Source organism: Podarcis gaigeae (assembly GCF_964106915.1).
Source record: "Podarcis gaigeae genome assembly, chromosome: 3".
Taxonomy (NCBI): domain Eukaryota; kingdom Metazoa; phylum Chordata; class Lepidosauria; order Squamata; family Lacertidae; genus Podarcis; species Podarcis gaigeae.
In genome coordinates this window covers 105743835-105764133 of record NC_139680.1, presented here as the reverse complement: position 1 = coordinate 105764133, position 20299 = coordinate 105743835, and the positions used below count along the sequence as shown (strand labels likewise).

At 43.8% G+C, this 20299-nt stretch overlaps 1 protein-coding gene across 14 annotated transcripts in view; it reads right to left on the bottom strand.

Moving 5' to 3' along the window:
• The window catches only part of SLC8A1 (solute carrier family 8 member A1), a 301989-nt gene that overhangs the window by 117691 nt on the left and 163999 nt on the right, over positions 1–20299 (bottom strand). Inside the window, exon 1 of one of the 14 annotated variants that reach the window (XM_083733169.1) lies at positions 13154–13239. The exons of the other annotated variants lie outside the window; for them this stretch is intronic. The gene's annotated coding sequence lies outside the window, so the exon portion shown is untranslated. Of the gene's footprint in view, positions 1–13153; positions 13240–20299 lie in introns of those variants that run through there. 14 annotated transcript variants of the gene reach the window in all.

Genomic DNA, 20299 nt, shown 5'->3' with positions numbered 1-20299 from the left:
CAAAATCCTTATCCCAGTTGTCATCCGTTTCCAATACGAATCGGTTTGATGTGCACGCTGTTGCTGTTTAAACAGTTTTCATATTTAGAATTAGCTTTTAAAAATATGCAATTGTTTTAACTGTGTTTATATGGGCAACAGTTTGGTTTTATTATACTGTGAATCACAGGAACAGTATTTCAGTTTTGTTTTTACTTTAATTGTTGCGGAAAAAGCACCTTCTACTTTTCCAGTGAGCCCTTTGAAATGCCCCCCCCCCTAAAAATCCAAGTCCCATAAACTAAATCACAGCTCACTGAGGCCTGTATGTTGTTGTTTAGTCGTTTAGTCGTGTCCTACTCTTCGTGACCCCATGGACCAGAGCACGCCAGGCACTCCTGTCTTCCACTGCCTCCCGCAGCTTGGTCACTCATGTTTGTCGCTTCAAGAACACTGTCCAACCATCTCATCCTCTGTCGTCCCCTTCTCCTTGTGCCCTCCATCTTACCCAACATCAGGGTCTTTTCCAGGGAGAATTCTCTTCTCATGAGGTGGCCAAAGTAGTGGAGCCTCAGTTTCACAATCTGTCCTTCCAGTGAGCACTCAGGGCTAATTTCCTTAAGAATGGATGCGTTTGATCTTCTTGCAGTCCATGGGACTCTCAAGAGTCTCCTCCAGCACCATAATTCAAAAGCATCAATTCTTCGGCGATCAGCCTTCTTGATGGTCCAGCTCTCACTTCCATACATCACTACTGGGGAAACCATAGCTTTAACTATACGAACCTTTGTTGGCAAGGTGACGTCTCTGCTTTTTAAGATGCTGTCTAGGTTTGCCTAGACAGGGCTGTACAGTATAGGAGCTCCCAAAGGCTGATTTGAAACTTCCTGCAAATTGTGTAGTACACTCAGGTTCTCACACAGCCAACAGGTTAGGGAAGAGCCCGAGCCTTGGGAGCAGAGCTCTGCAATCCTTGAGCTTGCTTGACTAAGCTTGAGGAAATACCTTGACCAAAATGAGCTGAAGCTAGGGCACACTTCCTGGCATAACATATTAAAATAATGTGAATGGTCAACTACATACTCCCGCCCCAGCAACTGACTGGGCTGTTTTAAACCAGCTGATTTCAAAACAAATGAAAATCAGTTACTTTTCAGAGCATCTTTATTGAAAACAGCTCCTCCTGCAGGTGTAGCTTCAAGCAAAAATAGCAGCTGTGTAGAAGCGATGATTAGATAATTTGTTCCTCAACGTACTCTTCTATATATATAAGGGCTGACCCAGGAGAGAAGTCTTGCCTTCCAGAAAGAGCTTCCTTTTCCCTGAGAGGAACACTGCAATTACTGGGAGTCGTCATTTGTGTTGACTCAAGAACTATATTTCTAAATATAGATTACGATGAGTTTGTTCCATCAAGGCCGCTTTTCTTTCCATGAACAACTTTCTGACGCCTTCCCCCTTGAACTTGTACAATCACTGGAAAACTTAAGTTTACAGCTGCAATAAAACCTCCACAACAATTCTGAATAGCCTTTGAACTTCCTGACCTGATAACCATTGGTGTCGTTGCTGGCAGCCAAACTTCCCATTGATAACAGCAACCTCATGTGCTACCATTTTTAATACAAGTACCCAGGCCAAGCCCACCTCAGGCGAGCTGAGGCAGTTACCTCAGGCAGTGGAACTGCAAGAGGTGGTACCCCAGCACATGCCTCAACTGTCCTGCCACCTCTGTTGTTGACAGGAAAGTGGTGGCGGCAGTGGCGGCTGATGATACTGCACAAGATCTCACCAAAATCTTGTGAGATATTGCTGGGGCCGGCCATTGTCATTGCTGCTTTGCGGGCGCAGACAAACGACCCATGTGAGGGACGCTGTGGCAATAGGACAGCACCTTCTCGTTTCGCCTCAGGAGGCAAAATGGGATGTGCTGCCCCTGCAAGTACCTAATCTGCCCCCAATCCCTATGGCTAAATAATATCCTCTAGAGAGGAAGGGATATCTCTTAAATATTCTGGCGTATTTTCTTATTTCCCTAAACGGAAAGCAAAAATGAAAGGGCAGTTCTGGGGGAAAGCGATGCTTGAAATTCTTGTGAACGACACAAGGCAAATTCTCTGAGGAATATTTACAGGCTATTAAAAAAGAAGAGGAAAATGCCACATCTCTCCATAAAGCTCAGAAGCTCATTGCTTTTGTCTCCTTATTAGTGTAAGCCATAACTACTGCAGTCAATTATCACATTAACATTTCGGTTAGCAAAAGAGACAAACAAATTGCCCTTCTGCCAATTCCAATCATTATGTTTCCTTTGTACACAAGACAGTTTTGGGAAGTGGCAGAAAAGCAAAGCTTGTGCAGTTACTTCATGCACAATAAAAATAAATATTCCATGGTGTATTTCCATTCCCTCAGAAGGCACACCATTGGAAACATCTTCTTGCTTTTGTTCTGTTTCAAGCAAAAAACTCAGCAGTATGAAAAGAAGGGGAGGCTTCACTAGTACCCTAGACAGCAACATACAGACTAGCACTTCCATAACAAGAGCACTCAAATGTTGTTTCAGCACCAGTCAGCTTCAGACCGAGCCTTAAACAAGAGCTGCAGCTGTATCGCAGCAGCTGGCTCCACTCTCTGGGAGAGATTCTTCTTCATTTCAAGGGACCCAGCTTGCTTGGACAATCATTGATTTGGGGGTTGGGGAGAAGACTCTCCTCCCACGAGGGCCCCTAAATGGCTTCAAGCCCTGTATATCTCCACCCCCATCGTTCAGCCTGGACACTGAGGTCCAGCTCCGAGAGCCTTCTGGTGGTTCCTTCACTGCAAGAAGTGAGGATACAGGGAAACGGGCAGAGGGCCTTCTCCGTAGTGGCACCCACCCTGCGGAACACCTGTCAGATGTCAAATAGATAACCAATTATACGACCTTTCAAAGACAACTGAGGGCAGCCCTGTATTGGGAAGCTTTTAATGTCTGATGTATCATGGGCTTTTTATATTCTTTTGGAAGGTGCCAAGAGTGGCTGGGGCAGCCACAAGTAAATAATAATAATAATAATAATAATAAATAACAACTACTACTTACTTACTTGCCTGCTTGCTTGCTTGCTTCTGCAAGCTTATTGGGACACTGAATTAATCATAATGCTCAGAATGCCACAAAATAATGTCAGTGCCCAAACCACTGCCCTATGCTAAGGCTTACCCATTTGAAGCCATCAATTTTTTTCCTAATTCTGATTCCTTCCTTCCCATTTACTAACATTCCTATACAAAGTAGGCACAGGTGTGTGTGTGTCCACACACACAAAACCACTCTCTTCCTGGTGCCTCTCATACTATCCCTAAAACCTTTCAGAGTCTGCTATCTTTTCCTTCTTCCTCCTTGTCTGCTCTTCCCCATCAACACAAAGGAACGGGCATCTCCCCACCCACCCCCTTTTTTATTCACTTCTGCAGAAATGTTACGCTATAAATCACAATCAGGCCTGAGCCAAGCTGAAAGATAAAACAGTCAGAACACACATGCACACCCAAGCTACATTACAAGGTATCTGCTAAATTAACCTCTGTGATGAAAGCTGCACCATTAGCACATCTGAGAAAATGAAAATGTTCACGGACAGCTTAGCATCATTAGGGAAAAGGCAAATGCAGCCGAGGTCCATAGGCATGGAGGGATATAAGGGGGAGCTGCAGGTGTAGACAATTAATCGCTCGCTCTTGCAGATAGCACCGTTCAAAAGAGACTATGAATACACTCACCACTAAACCCTATGGATAATAAACTCAGCATTCTGACAGCTAAAAGCCGTTGAAACAAACTGCAGCGTTTGGCTGCTAATTTGTAGAAATTACAAGACTGCACAGAGTTGTATGGCCAGTTCTGTGAGTTCCTCTGCTTCTGCTGTCTCAACAGTGAGCAGGAATGCTACCTAACTGAGTGTGCACATACATTTGGAATTGTTGAATTACCATTAGATAATGAAGGTGCTCTAAACGTTGGAAAGGGCTATGCAAATGGTAAGTATTATTGCTATTGCCTTGAAGATGCACAGAAATGAAGGCATAAATTCAGAAAGGACTGCAAAGTGATGAGGATGATGCAGCCATCCAAGGTCAGTGTAAAACGGCACCAAACCCTACATGCAAGTAGCACAATATGCTTAAAGTATTTAAGGCAGTGATCCTAAGTCCTCTTGATGTTAGTTGTTGGAGGGGACTGGGATATGGCCGAGGTGCTTGTTCACCAACCTGCAGAGGCTCACTGCATTTGGTGGGCGGAAAGCTACCATTTGTGCTGCTCCTGCCAGAGTTGATTGGACAAAATTGGAGGAAAGAAAGGATATGTAGGTAGAAAATAAATAAATGAATTCTCGGGAAAGGGCCTTTTGGGTGGTGGCTCCGTGGCTGGGTAATGCACGCTCAAGAGATATTTGCTTGAAGTCTATTTTCTGGTACGGAGTGAATAACTTTGTAAAATTTTCTTAAGCCTTTAGATTTCTGATTCTTTAAATATTTTTATTTATTGGTGGCGTTGAGATGATTTATTTATTTGGTTGTGCTGCCTTCCCCCCTTCTTTAGAATTTATTGTTTATAGTTGTGTTTTTATTATTTTTGCAAACACACCAGAGAACAAGGAATACCAGCCCATATGTACCACACAGCAAAAACCTGTGTCTTGGGCAGGGGGTTTTAGAGGCTAAAGCAACTACAATCCGCAATAATAGTGGAGACGTGAGTGACTTAGTGTACTGCGTCTCAAATGTTTTCGTTGCTCGGTGAATTTTTCATCTCCTATGGCGAATATTATGGCCTTGTCATGTCTGATGCGTTTTGCTGGAGCTTTACAGATCATTTGGCACATGGTATCAATCTTAAGCCGAAAAAGAAGAAAAAGGAAATGTGTGAAATTTTCTTTCATTAAAGGTGACTCATAGCTCCATTGTTTTTAATTAAAAGCCTATACTACTTAGCACTTCCTTAGGGGTAACGAAATGGTTTTTGTTCCACACAGGAGTCTATTCAGACATGCCTTCCTACACACTGAAACAGGAGGTCTCTACTTATCCTAAAAGCTAGCAAAAGATCATTGGTTTCTCTGCATTGTTTCTGGGCTGGAGACCGTTCCTTTGGGGGCTTTACACAGTTCTTTGAAGCCCACACATCCTGCCAACCCACACAGGAGCTCTTGCTGTTATCTTGCAGGAAAATAGCTTTAAAAATTGCACACCCCTCCTAGGCTTACTGCAATGGTGCCAGGGGCAGCTATCAATCTCCTCACCAGTTATGTCCAAATATGGGAAACACCAGGCACTCTTAACATTCGGCAGATAAAAGCAGGCGTGTTTGTTTTATATTATGTGCAAGAGCAATTCCTCTTTATATGGCAAGGGGCAAGAGGTCTGCTAAGCTGCTTCCAAGTGTCCTGCAAAGTGACCAGGGCCAGTTTGATAGAGGACAGTCCTACAGCCCTTTGGCAGAGCACATTCTCTGAATGCATGCACAAGGTCCCATGTTGAGTGTCTGGCACCTCCAGTGAAAAGGATCTGAAGAAGCAGGGTGTAAAGGTCTGCTTGCCCAAAAAGACCAGGGGTGAGCAACCTGTAGCCTCTAACTCCCATCATCCCAAGGCAGCATACCCAAGGATCAGGGATGATGGGAACAGGACTCTAGATGGAGCAGTAATCAACCTCTCTATAGATCATTCCTAGCTGCACGGTTGTGCCAGCACTACAGCCAGCTGCCAAACACCCACCTTTGGAATAATAAGTCTCAGCATATGCTAACAAGATAGCAAGATTCAGTGTCAAAGCAGGAAGGGTGGGTATTCCATCAGACAAACAAGTTCATTTAGAATGCTACAGAACCTCTCAAACATTAGGTATACTTTATTTTAGCTGCAATTTCAGAGGCCTGAGCCGTTCGTCTTCCTTGACACGGCGAAGTTCAACATGACAACAATGTAACAAAGGTCAATTAATCTTTGCAAAGATCGCAATTATTACCTCCAGGTAGTAAAGGCAAGCGCTTATTTAAGAAGATGAAACGCGGCACCTGCTGCTGCTGCTCAGGCAGGATGCTTCAACAGTTTGTTATCTTTCTTTGCTATGGAAGCCCGGCTACTTGCCATTAATAATTCTAACAATATTGGCAGGAGCGTGGCTGGGGGGGGGGGGGAATATAATATTTGAATTTGGGCTTGCTGTGAAGATGAATGGCACTTTGGTGCTGGGAAAGAAGAGAAGGCTGGGGGTGTCCACTGGTGCCAGGAAACAGGGGATCAGAGCATCTTGCAGCTCAAACAATGAATGAAAGGGGCGACTTGAGATTGAAAAACTCAATAATAATAATTTCTATTGGTAGGTTATGTGTTCTTTCCTAACTGCTCAGACCATTTCCCTTGCAACAGTTCTGCAAAGTGGGTCCATTTTTAGCGTAAGGAACGCAGGGCAATATTCTCCCCTTGCCTTTCAATCCTCACAACAACCCAGTGTGTCATGCGCTCACTATAGCACGCTGTCTTCCACGGCGGATGAGGCTGGGTGAATAGTGAATTGCCCTGTGGCTGCTTAATGAGTTCACAGAGTGGGGAGACTGTGTTCCCTCCCGCAAATGTTGCTGGACTACATCCACCACCACCACTGATAACTGGCCGTGCTGACTGGGGCTGATGGGAATTGGAGTCCAACAACATCTAGAGCCATGTTTCCCAAGCTTGGGTCTGCAGCTGTTTTTGGACTACAACTCCCATCACCCCTGAGCACTGGTCCTGCTAGCTAGGGATGATGGGAGTTGTAGTCAAAAAACAGCTGGAGACCCAAGCTTGGGAAACACAGCTCTAGAGGACTGAAGGCTCCTCACCTCAATCATAGAGGATATGAATTTGAAGCAGGGCCTTTTGCTCCTCAAATCTCAGCTGTTGGCAAGAAATGCAATACCTGCTCTTATTAAAATGTGTCTGCTCAGTGCCATCATGGAACTGAATAACAAACAAACGGCACTTTTCACCAGCCTCATTAGAAACGTATTATGATAAGTGCTGGAGCACCTGCCAGCACTCCCAGCGTGGGTCTGAGCTTTCAGCCTGTTGACCTAACAAACCAAGCTTGTGATGTTGCCGTGGCTCCTTCATTCAGAGGCACATGAGCCGATGCAAGATAGGCTAGCGACAGATGCTCCCGTGCCGTTCCATGCATATGTGCGTGTGCCTGTGTGCGCGGAGCACATGAGTAATGTGTGCTGATGCAATCACAGTGCAGACACAGTGTAGCTGCCCTTCACAGAAAACATATCCTTTCCCTCGGGGAGCGGGACTTGAAATCTTGAATGAAAACAGAGAGCTAACCCACAGGCCGCTGTCAGTTGAGATGACAGAAGTCTGCGCATGAAAAATGACATTGTTACGAGGGGTTTCCAGGGAGAAACTTCTAGAGCACTTCCAGCAAAATGGCTGCCTTTAAGGGAGGTGAAAAAAGGGGGAGAGAACTGACCAAGCTATCACATTAAAAATATTTTACATCCAAAGCGTATGGTGAGGAAGACACCAAGAAGCTTGCCTCTGCCATTGATTAATTCCACAGGGCACTGACTGCAGCAAAGTTTTGACAATGCCGCCAGTTTTTATTTCTGCATTTGGAGAGGGCTTGCGCTGGGGCTATTCTTGGTCACAGAGGAACAATTGTGCTTCAAAGGAACAAGAAAGGGTGATTTGTTTATCCTACTGCAGTTTTGTCTCTGAAGTGTAAATGTATGTCAGAGTGCTGGACTGTGAGAGCACTGGAGGCAAGAAGGAAAAAAGCACATTTTCCTAGCAGGGTGAAAAAAAAAGGAAAATCACCTGGGAGAGAAGGCTGCCCCTGGGACCTGGCCTTACTGGTAAAAGGCCTGGGCACCAGCATTCTCAGTGAGAAGGAAAACTGTTCTGTTGTTTTCTCTACTGAGTACAAAAGCTGAGTTGTTTTTTACTTCAAGGACTAGTTGGAAATAGATCAGACCTCTGCAAGTATCACGGAGGTATTAAATACAGTGCATTTCCCCAGGAAAGGCTACAAAGACTGTGAGATGAGTACAGCACTCACGTTTGTTCACAGACACATAGTTAAGCATAAGCTATTAGAAAACTGCTCCAAGGGCTATAATGTGGCAATATATTTCCCTCCTCAAAGGACAGGAGGGACAGAACTAGACAATAGGTTTGAAGGTGTAGATACCACCGAGGGCAGTAGCCTCGCATCTCTTCCTCCCTTCTCTCCTGGCAACATCCACACAATGAAAATAGAGATGCAGTGTCAGTGCATCAGTTGCTCCTGAAAGTGGAGGCGAATGAAGTGGGAGAATCTCAATGCAATGACGCTGTATCATGATTTCTTCTTCTTCTCCTTCTCCTATTTAATATTACTGGGGAGGGAATATTATGGGGCTGCTTGTATGTTTTCCTTCATGGGCAAATTGGCAGCTTGCAGTGGCATTTAGACTGGCAAAATGCCCCAATCTGGTTTGCTTTCTCCTCCACACAGTTACTTTTAACTGACCTCCTTCTGCTCTGTCTAGTTTGTTCCAAGAGACACGTCCTACATTTTGCATGAAATTGCCCTTTCTTCAGTGCTGCTGTGTTGTAGGCATCAACTGAAGGCTAAACTAGAGGAGATGATAAAAGTGTCTTCATCATTAAGATATTCTGGTTTTTTTTTAATTGATTGATGTTCTATTATCTTTTTATATATGCTGTAAGCTGCCCAGAGTGGCTGGGTAAACCCAGCCAGATGAACGGGATATAAATAAAACATCATCATCATCATCATTATTCATCATTATTATTATTATATACAGGTGGTTTTTAAAAATGCAAATAGTATCAGCTGTGGAGATGGGGTTGACAATTAGCCGGACAATTAGCAGGTGTCCTGTGGAAAGCCCGTCCTCTGAAAGGTGCTATTGGCATTGGAACAAAGCCTTCATTGGCACCAAACATTTGGTTTCATTCCCCAGCTAATGTTCCTTGCATTTAAAACAACCCCCTAATCTCTCCAAAAAAGTGTGGGGTGGGGGAGCCTTTCCCAATCTAGTGCCCTCCAGTGGACTGTGTTGACTGGGGCTGATGAGAATTCTCTAGATGTTGTTCAACTGTGTTGGCTGGGGCTTGTGGGAATTGCAGTCCAAAACATCTGCAAGGCACCAGGTTGGGGAATGTTTCTCTAAGACCACCCAGTCCCATTGTTACACACCAAGCATACTTGAGTAACTTTACTCATACATCTTTACATACATTCCACTGTGGTAAATGGCGCTTACTCCCAGGAAAGTGTGTTTGGGACTGCAGCTGATCACCCAGGGAGGTGTTCCAGGCCGGTCTACATTTCCGAGATTCTGCTTCTCTGGACGTTCACCACAAACCTGAGCATCTTTTGGATGCAAGGCAAACATTTCCTATGTAGTCTGTCACTGTCTGGGGCTTAAATGGCTGGGTTCATTTACACAAATTATTTCTCAATGCAGTAGTAATTAATACCTTGCTGAGATATTTTCCAGCTCCGCTCTGGATGGATAAGAATTACACCTGGGTTTTGTGCAGCCTCTGGCGTGTGTTTATTCTGCATCAAGGAATGGAAAAAATACTAGAAAGTTTCTTGAAATGAGAACATTTGTCTCCTAGATGTATCATGGAATAAACTCTGGGCAAAGGACCAAGGTAAGTAATTAGACTGGCTGCCTTCCATGTTTAAGATACTTGTCCTAGGCCACAGATTGTCCCTCTCCCTCCACTCTTTTTCTTTTTTTGAGAGATGAATTTCAAGAAGTATTTTCTAGACTACCATTCACCCTCTTGAACTATGTTGTGCATGGCTTAGTAACAGTGTTCACATTGTCTCTTACTTATTCTGGAATACAAGATAGCAATTTTTTTAAAAGCTTACTTTCCCCCTGCCTTTCCACCAAATGGTGCCCAAGGAGATTCCAGGTGATGAATTGCAAGAGGAGCCTTAAAAATGGTGTCAGGGAATTAGCACACACACAGCTGCAGAGGACAGTAAGTGGGATTCCCCATTCGCAAGCTCCTGCACTCAGAACTTTGTTGCATCCATTTCTTTCATTCTTCTTTCCCCACACAAATCCTGCTCCTTTGCACTTGTCATCAAGGATCCAGTGCTGGTTCCAGGTTCTAAGGGGTCCATGAACACAGTGTCTTCAGGGATCCCCTTGGCTACTTGGTCAACTTCACCCCTGCCCATTCATTTCCTTTCCCCCCACTGATTCTAGACATCAAGGGTATTGCTAGATACTTAAAATAATTGAGGCCTAGACCCACAGAAACAAACATGCATAAGATTTAGATTTGTTAATTTATACACATAGATGCAAACTTAGACTCCTAACTGCACAGAAGATAAGCCAATTGATTTCCCATCCAAATCACCCCGGATAAGTTGCATAATTAATTTACACCCTACCCCAGATCAGTTCCTCTAAAATTTACCCACAATTAATTCCCTAACAGATCCTGCTTCAAATCAGCTTAATTCCCCTTCATTTCCCTCCTTCATTAATGGCAAGATCATCCCTAAGTAGTCATTTTAAATTAATTTATTTCCACCCCCTCTTAATTTCCTACCCAGTAAACCAGATTGCCCCAATTCAATTTCCCCCAGAATTCATTACCCACACAGAAAACTCAAAGCACCAAAAATGGGGGCCCCCAATGAGAATTGTTTTCTGTTTGACATAGTGGCTGAAGATGCCTGCACATTTCTTCTACCTTTGAAGGAACTGCCTAATACCAGATCTATCAAGCTCAGTGTTGTCTCTTCTGTCTGGCAGCAGTTCTTTGGGTTCATAGGCAGAGGTCTTTCACATCCCCTGCTACTTTATCATTTGCTATCTGGAGAATCTTGGTTTTGAACCTGGGACCTTTCACATGAAAAGTTAGAGCTCAACCCATTGAGCTATGGGCCCACCCAGGGAACTCTTGAGCTCTATGGTCATGCCAACTGAGTGAAATCCCAGCAGGTGGCTGTTTCAAACCTCAAAGCCCCTGTTAAGAGGCATCTATGTTTTACGGTATAATATAAGCTAGGGTGTGTGTGTTTGTGTGTGTGTGTGTGTGTGTGTGTGTGTGTGTTTAAGAAGTTGTCAGGAGATACAGATGCAGAGAGGAATTAATTGAATTTTGTGCCTCCAGGCTCAGCTAAAGAGCAAGCATGAGTGCAAACACAGTTTCAACTCTGACCCTATCACAGAAAGGCTCAGAGTTCGTTGGCTGAAGACAATTTCTTGGCTGAATGCATTCAGAAACTCCCCTCAGACTTCCCCACTCAACGCAGAAAGGTCAGGGTGGAGCAGACAGGGACACAGCGGGTGAAGTCAGTGCAGGCACTCCATTGTCCCTGGTTGTGTTGCAATTCCCTTTTCGGGCATAACACCTGAGCAAGGGGTAGCAGCAGAACTCCCCCACCCGCTGTTTGATTGTTATTGTCGTCATCATGAACATAAGAGTGTTAAAGTAGACCTAAGAAGTGAATGATTTCTTTTGAAATGCAGTGGTACCTCGGGTTACATACGCTTCAGCTTACATACGCTTCAGGTTACAGACTCCGCTAACCCAGAAATAGTACCTCGGGTTAAGAACTTTGCTTCAGGATGAGAACAGAAATCATGCTCCGGCAAAGCGGCAGCAGCAGGAGGCCCCATTAACTAAAGTGGTGCTTCAGGTTAAGAACAGTTTCAGGTTAAGAATGGTCCTTCAGAACGAATTAAGTTCTTAACCCGAGGTACCACTGTAATTAAACATTTGATCCCTACAAAACTGGAGAGAGAAATCTCTTAAGATGCAATAAGGGTTGAATAAAACTCAAAAAAAACCCTAAGATATCAGCAGGAGCAACTGGCTGCGCTTTGATCTGAAGGCAGCAGCAGAACTGCATTATGGGAGCCCTGCCTCCCCAAAGGTTGCTGCTTACCTTAGATCAAGGGGCAGAGCCATCAACACATCCTGCCTAGCTGGAGCTGGGAATAGGAAAACAACCCCTAGGAGAACCTAAAAACATCTAAGTGCATTTCCTGCTGTTAGACCCTCTCTTACAGAGATGAAGAACTGAACCATTAAAAGACAAGATACGAAAGACCACATTTCAACCCCACTGCTTTGACTCTACAAAGCTGTCCATGACACCCTCAACCCAAACCGTCCAAAACTGTCACAAATGAAAATAGGGACGCTTTTCACAGAACACTATTCATGCCATACAATAGTGTATCCCACTACTGGTATATTTTATTCTTCTCATTCATTTTTAAGTGTTCAATGCCTTTTTTTTTTTAAAAAAAAAGGTTCAACAACATCAAACCTAATATAAACAATAACAAAATAATATGTGCATGAAAAAGAATGACAGAAAAAATTCGGTGCCAACAGCTTAACAACAGAGATATTGCAAAGGCCGCTCAGCTAAAAATAACCTGCAGAGGAGTTGCAACAATTAAAAATCTAGAGCAGTGGTTCCCAATTAGCTAAGTACTACAGAGCCCTCATTTTTCAAAAGTCAAGCCAAGGGTTAGATCAGGCTTCCTCAACCTCAGCCCTCCAGATGTTTTTGGCCTACAACTCCCATGATCCCTAGCTAGCAGGACCAGTGGTCAGGGATTATGGGAATTGTAGTCTCAAAACATCTGGAGGGCCGAGGTTGAGGAAGCCTGGGTTAGATGAAGCAATAGCCTGAGTAAGTGTAAGACAGATTCTTATGACTATTAATCTTTATCTTTCAATAAAAATAATTTAGAATATTAAATCTCACAGTGGGTCTAGCTGTGCATATAATAGAATAGCTGCATTTTTAAAATATACTAATACTAATAATATTTATACCCCTCCCATCTAAGATGGGCTTCCCCAGCCACACTGGGCAGCTTTTATAGTACATATAAAACATATTAAAACATTAAACATTAAAAACATCCCGATACAGGGCTGCCTTCAGATGTCTTCTAAAAGTCTGGTAGTTGTTCATTTCCTTTACATCTGAAGGGAGGGCGTTCCACAGGGAGGGCGCCACTACCGAGAAGGCTTTCTGTCTAATCAGCAACACTTATTAGGTGGATATTTATTTTATTTATTTAATAGAATTTATACACTGCTTGATTTCAAGAAACCCCTCAAAGCGGTTTACAAAAAGGTACCTTCCATCTCTTCAGATTTTTAAGCTCTAGAGCAGCTGTCGCGAATCTGGAACCATGCAGATGTTTTCGATTACAACTCTCAACGGCCATCTTTGGCCATCAGCTACTTCCTGTCTGGCAGGAAGTTGCACCCATCCTATACTGGTTGATGGGAGTTGTAGTCCAAAACATCTCTAGGGCACCTGGTGGATGAAGAGTTCCCTGCCGAGTCTCAGGTGCAGCTAAAACCTCGAGAATGGCTGCTCTACTCAATACTCTAACAATATTTTAAAAAGCTATCTGCCAAACCTCTGCGAAAGGTAAGAGAGAAACAAAACTGGAACAGGTACCGGGAAACAAGGACTGGTCCTGAAAATTAAGGATGAGTTGGAGCACACGGCAGTCATTTAATAAGCTATAAGGAGGCAGACATGGACAAGGGTTGCTGATTAAGAAGAAGAAGAACAGAGTGGCTGTACAGAACCCATAATCAGTGAGCTAAACATAGCCAAATATGCCAAGGACATTTGGTGCATCAGAGCATTCATTACGTTCAGCTTTTACAGTAGCTGGTTTCTTTCTCTTCTTTCTTCAAAGGCACAAAGAAGTCAGTCAGCATCTTTTCCATGATCAGCTACTGTCAATAGGAAGCATGAGCAAGAAGACAAAAAGGGGGTCTATGAAGACTGGAAGCCAGTTAAAATATTTGCAACAAAACGTTGGTTCAGGTGACATTTAATTGTTGGGCTAGCTCTGTGTGTGTGTGTGTGTGTGTGTGTGTGTATGAAAAGAAACCGTAGCTCAATGGCAGAGCATCTTCCTTGCATGTAAAAGGCTCCAGGTTCAATCCCAGGTGTCTCCACATAGCAAAAGTCCCCCATCTGAAATCATGGAAAGCCATGATATGTGGACAATATTGAGCTAGGTGGACCAGTGATCCGACTCATTATAAGGCAGCTTCCTATGTTGCTATGACCCTTCCTTAAAGAAGGCACACCATCTCTTGGTGCAATCCCATGCGACCCCCTCATCACTTTGAATTCATACTTCAACCCTGAACTAAAAGGATGCATTTCTAGATGAGCTAGAAATTGAGTGGCTGCAAATGTGCCCTAGTTTAAGTCCCATTAAGGAAACATACTTCTGAGTAAACACACAGAGGATTACACTGTAATCATGGGAAGGAGGGGGAGGGGGCATATTAAAAAAAAACAAGTCTTTTAAGGGGTTTCAGGTAGGTTGGGGTGTCTGGATGAAAAGGACTTTTGGAACTACTGGTTCTTAGTAGTCCAAACTCTGTAGCAATCCATGGAAATTTACCAGTGTAGAATTTGGCCCATCAGTTGCATCCAATCTACCACTCCATTAATACCCAGGTCCAATAATGACATAATCTGGCAGGGGACAACTGTACTTACATTCTCTGTTTAAAACAAGTGGAGGGGGGCCGGGCGGGAGGAAGAGTTGGAGGAATAATTAAAACAATGCCTGGCAGTCACTTTCCACTTTTGGCTGGTTTTCCCGCTCACAACTCAAGGATTACACAATACGCAAGCAGAAACACAACACAGTAATTGCAAATGTTTTCATACTTTTGTTGATGTGACATTTCCATTTCTTCCCCCCATTCCATGTTAACACATATTGTTGGGGAACCGCAATGGGAATTCAACTGATGTGGATGCTGAATCTTCCAGATTCTACACAGTGTTTCAGTTCCAAGAAAATGTTCCCCATTCTGAACTGTTCTAAAATCCAGGAATCTGATCCACACACTACAAGCTTGCAAGCTATGTAATTTAACTAACAAGACTGCTGAGAAATCTTGGGCTAGAATGAAAGTACACTGTTGAAGGCCCACACTGATTTTTAAAAAATGCCAAATATTACTATTCATGACCCTATAGGAAATATGAATTCTAGCATACTGCACAAGTAGGGTTGCCATATTTCAAAAAGTGAAAATCTGGACACAGAAGTTGTTGAGCTACACTTCAGACATGGGTTGCCATACGTCCGGATTTTCCTGGACATTTCAGCGATTTCTGCCTGGACACTGTTTCCGACGACCGAATCCCAGTTAGGTCCGGATGTATGGAAACCCTAGCTAAATATCAAATATCAGATCGAGATTTGCCATGCCCTGTTAAAATGGTAGGCATACCTCATTCTTACACAAGAAAAAAAAAGTCAATTCTGATCCTATAGAGATCAACAGGCAGCCTCCTCTGTTGGTGGGTCATTTGGGCTGTGTTGCTGCACTGTAATTATGGCTGGCCCAAATGTTTAGACCACAGGAAGACAAATCCAAAGGGGGATGCTGAGGTGAATGAGGAGGCACAACCACCTCCCATCTTTTACGCTTCAGGGGTGGGTAGGCTGATGATGCTTCCTTACTGCAAGTGGCTGCCATTTCTCTCCCTGAAGGGTTGCATCCCAGACTCAGGGCAGCCCTTGATGATGTCATGAGGGGTGGTGCCCAGTGATGTCATCAACCATGACACATTAAGTATGAACCGCAGTCGCAGAGAGCATGTCATTCAAATACCCCACCCCCCTGGAAACTCTAACAAATGAGCAAATACGTTATTTTTTTGGAAATTAAAATAGAAACCTTAGCTAAAGGAGATGTTCCTATGACCCCTGGAGAGTCTATGTGATAATTGGCAGCTGACTCCTGCTGGGCTGAAGCTTGCAAGCTGCATGCACAGTCTCCTTAATAATAGTAAAGAAAAGCAGTCTCGTCCACCTGGAGATTCAAGCCCTCTACCTGCCAGATGGAGGGGGGCAGGCAAGCAAACCAGGGCTGGATCTAGAAACATCAAAAAAAGTTTCAGGAAAGCGTGTTGTAAGCCTCATAAAGGCAAATCACGTTGCGGAAAGATGGAACTCCACAGTGCCACCTGGTGTCACAGTGTTATAACGCATTTTAAATGCTTTTTCATTACTAATGTAGCTGGAAACAGTGGCGTAGCGTGGGTTGTCAGCACCCGGGGCAAGGCAAGTAATTTGCACCCCCTAACCCGAGGATTTGCGCCCCCTAACCCTAAGCCCCAGATGTTGTGCCCGCTGCGGCCGGCCCCCCTGCACCCCCCACGCTACGCCACTGGCTGGAGTTTAGCTGTGGAGGTCTGGAAACCCTATCCCCATCCCCCATTCGGATGGCCATTCTCCAGCGGGGAGTTGTGGCATCCACACACACAGAAAACTGCGGTCCCAGTGTGTAATGTTTTTCTGTGTGTGACACCTGCCATTCTGCCCCCACCCCCAGTAATGTCCCTGTGAATATTACAGCATGCTCACATTTCTGTTACGGCACACATTTGGCAAACTGCAGTCTTAGGATATGACAGCATGCCACCCCCCCCCCCCGAGTGTGGGTCTAAGTGTCATCCATATGCAGAATGTGCTCATCGGCCCCATCTAATCTGAATGGCAGACTAAGCAAATACGGAGTTTAGCACAGCAGCGGCCCAATCCTGTGTGTTGTATGAAGAAAGCAGGTGGTTGGCTGCAGAAGTGTTCCTTCCTGCAGAGGAAATATATCTGAATGACTCAAGCAACAGAGAGACACGCCATATGCTACGAAGGAATGCTGCAAACTCTCAAAGTTTCTAGCCAACATGACCCAGAGGGAAATCCTTTACCACCCAAGCATGGCAATCGGTCAAATTCCAAGAAGCAGCCGAACCTCTCCCCTGAATCCAAACCTGAAAAGCGAGCTAAGATTTAACAGAGCTGAAACAAATCATGAGTCACGGTGTGAAATGAGGGAGTTTACCTGAGCTGACGACACCAAGTGTTTTCCTGTTAGGAAATCAACACTAGTCCCTCCCTGAAGTGGTTAACTAGGGGACTAAGCTCTCCCGACAGGAAGCGTGAGTTACAGACAGGATTGAGACCTGACATAAATTAAACCTGATAGGGTTGCCATATGTCCTCTTTTCCCCGGACACATCCTCTTTTTCCAGGATTAAAATTTCTGTCTGGGCGGATTTTTACCATTTGGCAAAATGTCCGGGTTTTTTTGTTTCCAGTAACCCAAGATTCCCCCCTCCAGTGCATTAGACTCAGATCTGAGGCACCCAGCTAAGCTAGTCTGCAGCAGAGAATCGCAAAAGAGCAGCATCTTAAACTAGCTATGTACTGAATAAAGCCCTTCTCTTGTGGCTGAACTAAAGGGATGATGGCTCAGCTACAAGAGTCTGGGAGGGCAAGAGTTAACACCCCGTGCTCTTAAGGATAGGCCATATGTACATGTTAAACTGTTTAATAAATTGTTCTGTGCACACTTATGTTCACAAAGATGTGGGCATGAGCCCAAATACTTCTATGGGGTAAGTGAGGGAGCCTATATGTATGATTATTATTTTGTTGTTGAAAGAACATTACTACTAGCAATATATCAGAGCTTCTATAGCCTACATATAGCAGGGGTATTTAAAATGAGAGTCTTCATAGCGATCCATAGTTAAAAGCAGAAGTCGGCAAGTGTGTCCTCTCTTTTGCTCCTCAAAAGATGCAACCCTAAAACCTGACAGAAGCCAAGGCTGAAAGCAGAGCTGCAGAATAACTTTAAGGCACATGGCTTCCCTTGAATAATTCTGTGAAGTCTAGTTTCTTAAGAGTGCCAGGAATTGTAGCTCTGAGAGAAGAGAACTACAGTTTATTTAACTCATAACATTTATATACTGCTTGATTGCAGAAAACCCCAAAGCCAGTTGTCAGTTCCCAGGGTACTTGGGGTGGGGGAATATACTTCTGTGAACTGCCCTGAGATTTTATGAGGAAGGGTGGTATATATATATAAATAAAATAAAATAAATGGTGTGGATCTGTCGTTAGTTCTCACTGAGGTGAAAAACCCTTGTGTGTCGGCTGCACCCCTTAAGATTGCACATGAAGGTTTAGGCGATTGACTGATCATTGCTGCGTAATTTTAAAATAACAATAACCCTGCACATAGGAATTTAGAAAGGCAAGGAGAAAAGGTCTAGCCAAGAATACTCCCACATGCTTGTTTCCTTTATGTAAGGAATTGGGTTTTTGTTTGTTTGTTTTTTGTATAAATCATATGAGCTCCCATCTGCAGTATGAAAGCGGTACAGCTGAAACACAGGTTTGCTATTTCAGTAAGAATTAGACCATGGAAATATGAATAAAAATTTATTTTTTTAAAAAAAGAATTAGACCATGGAAAGAGGATGTAATGTCTTATCTGTCTTGTTGTGTATGTGTGTGTGTGTGTGTGTGAGAGAGAGAGAGAGAGAGAGAGAGAGAGAAAGAGAGAGAATAAACACAGTAGTTTGCCTAAAGTAGTCTCACTCTTCCTACCATAAAATAGAAATGGGGGTGTGTTTATGACTTAGCCAGGCAAGGTGATTTTCTGCAAATTCCCTAAGCGTAAGTGCCAAATAAACATATACAGCTCACAGCTAGCAGGACCTATCAGGATGAGGGTGACAATGAATTCCAGAGGAATACGTAATGATGAGCCTACTGAAATGGTTGCCAGTTCCACACAGAACTTCAGACTTGACGCCTGGGGAAAATAGAGTCTGCTCTTTCCACTCTATGCTTTGGACAACATGTTCTTTTCGTTTAATCTGGGACACACACACACACACACACACACACACACGCCCCTTCAGCCAATCCATCTAAGCTCTCACACATATTATTTCAAGGGCTGTCCATACGATGTAGCCAGATTCAAAATGAGACTTCAGTGTCAGGAAGATGACAGAAAAAGGAGGAGCTTTTCAGGCTGATGGATTGCTATGAGACAGCAAATGCATTCCCTTCTTTTTTTTCTGTTCACATTTGTGATGCTCACCTAGGAAATCTTGTACCAAAGACTTACAAGGCGGTGGCAAAAGAATTCAGAATGGGAGCCCTGCTACTGCACTGGCATCTCTCTCCTAACCTTTTACTGAACAGGAGGTATGGCTGCAGATATGAACATATAAAGCCATCTTAGTTATCCATCTAGCTCAGAGACGATGTCTACACCAGAGGTAGGGAATGATTGGCCCTCCATGTTTCTGCAGAACTCCTGTCCACCTCCGCCAACAAATCCCTGACTACTGGCATGCTGACTGGGGCTGATGAGTCCTATCACAGGTTCCTCAACCCTTCTTTAGACTGACTAGAAATTCTCTGCAATGCCAGGCAAGACATCTTTCTCAGTCCTACTTGAAAATGCCAAAGTTTGAACATGGGGCCATTTGCATCCAAAGCACCCACTTTATCATTAAGCCAGAGCCCATCCTTACAGCACAAACTCAGCCATGGCCTGTCATCTTCCCTGTTGAGTCCTTTAACCAACCCTGAACTCTGCCCATGCTTACATAGCAATATAGGCCCGCATCGCAGAGTTTGTGAGCTGATCATGGTAACACACCGAAACCGAAATAGCGCTTCATGCAAACCAGTTTGCCCTTAGCTCTCAATCCCTACGTGACTGGTTAGAAATTGCCTCCAATGATGAATTGGTTGAGTAATATTCTACTGAAACCCAGTAAAATTGGCAGCCTTTAAAATGGTGATTATTTGTACTCACTAAACATGGCATAATTATGGATTACTAGCATTATTATTAAGGTCATTTTCAGGTCAATTTATACTCCCCAGAAATGGAGCTATATGGGATTTTAATGTTCTGGTGTGGATGCTTATTTTAATGAGGAGGCATTTATGGAACTCAGTTCTGGGGCAATTCAGGAAAGCCCCGCTGCCAACACCTTTTAAAGGAGCTCTAAAGGGATACTTTTTAAAAGGATTGTACAAATCTTTGGGTTGATTAAAATGTGAGGTAGGCTGTGGCAGTAGAATGGCTGGGCTATGCATCCAGTGCTGATTTTAGCCTGTTTCAGTCTATGCCAATGATAGTAATGGGATTCTTTGTACTTTGCTGATCATTATCGATATATTTTAGTGCCTGTAAACCATGTTCTGAAAAGTGGTACCCTGATTCTTTTAAATGAATAATTAACCAAATAAATAATGAAGCTGGATGCTACCCATTCACCACTTTTTGTAGCAGGGAAAGAAACACAATGTCCTGCACATTATCTTTAGACTTGGGCTGGGTTGCTGTTCGACTGCAGCTTCCATCAGACACAGCCAGTCAACAAAGCCAGTGAGTGGTCAGGGATGATGGGATGT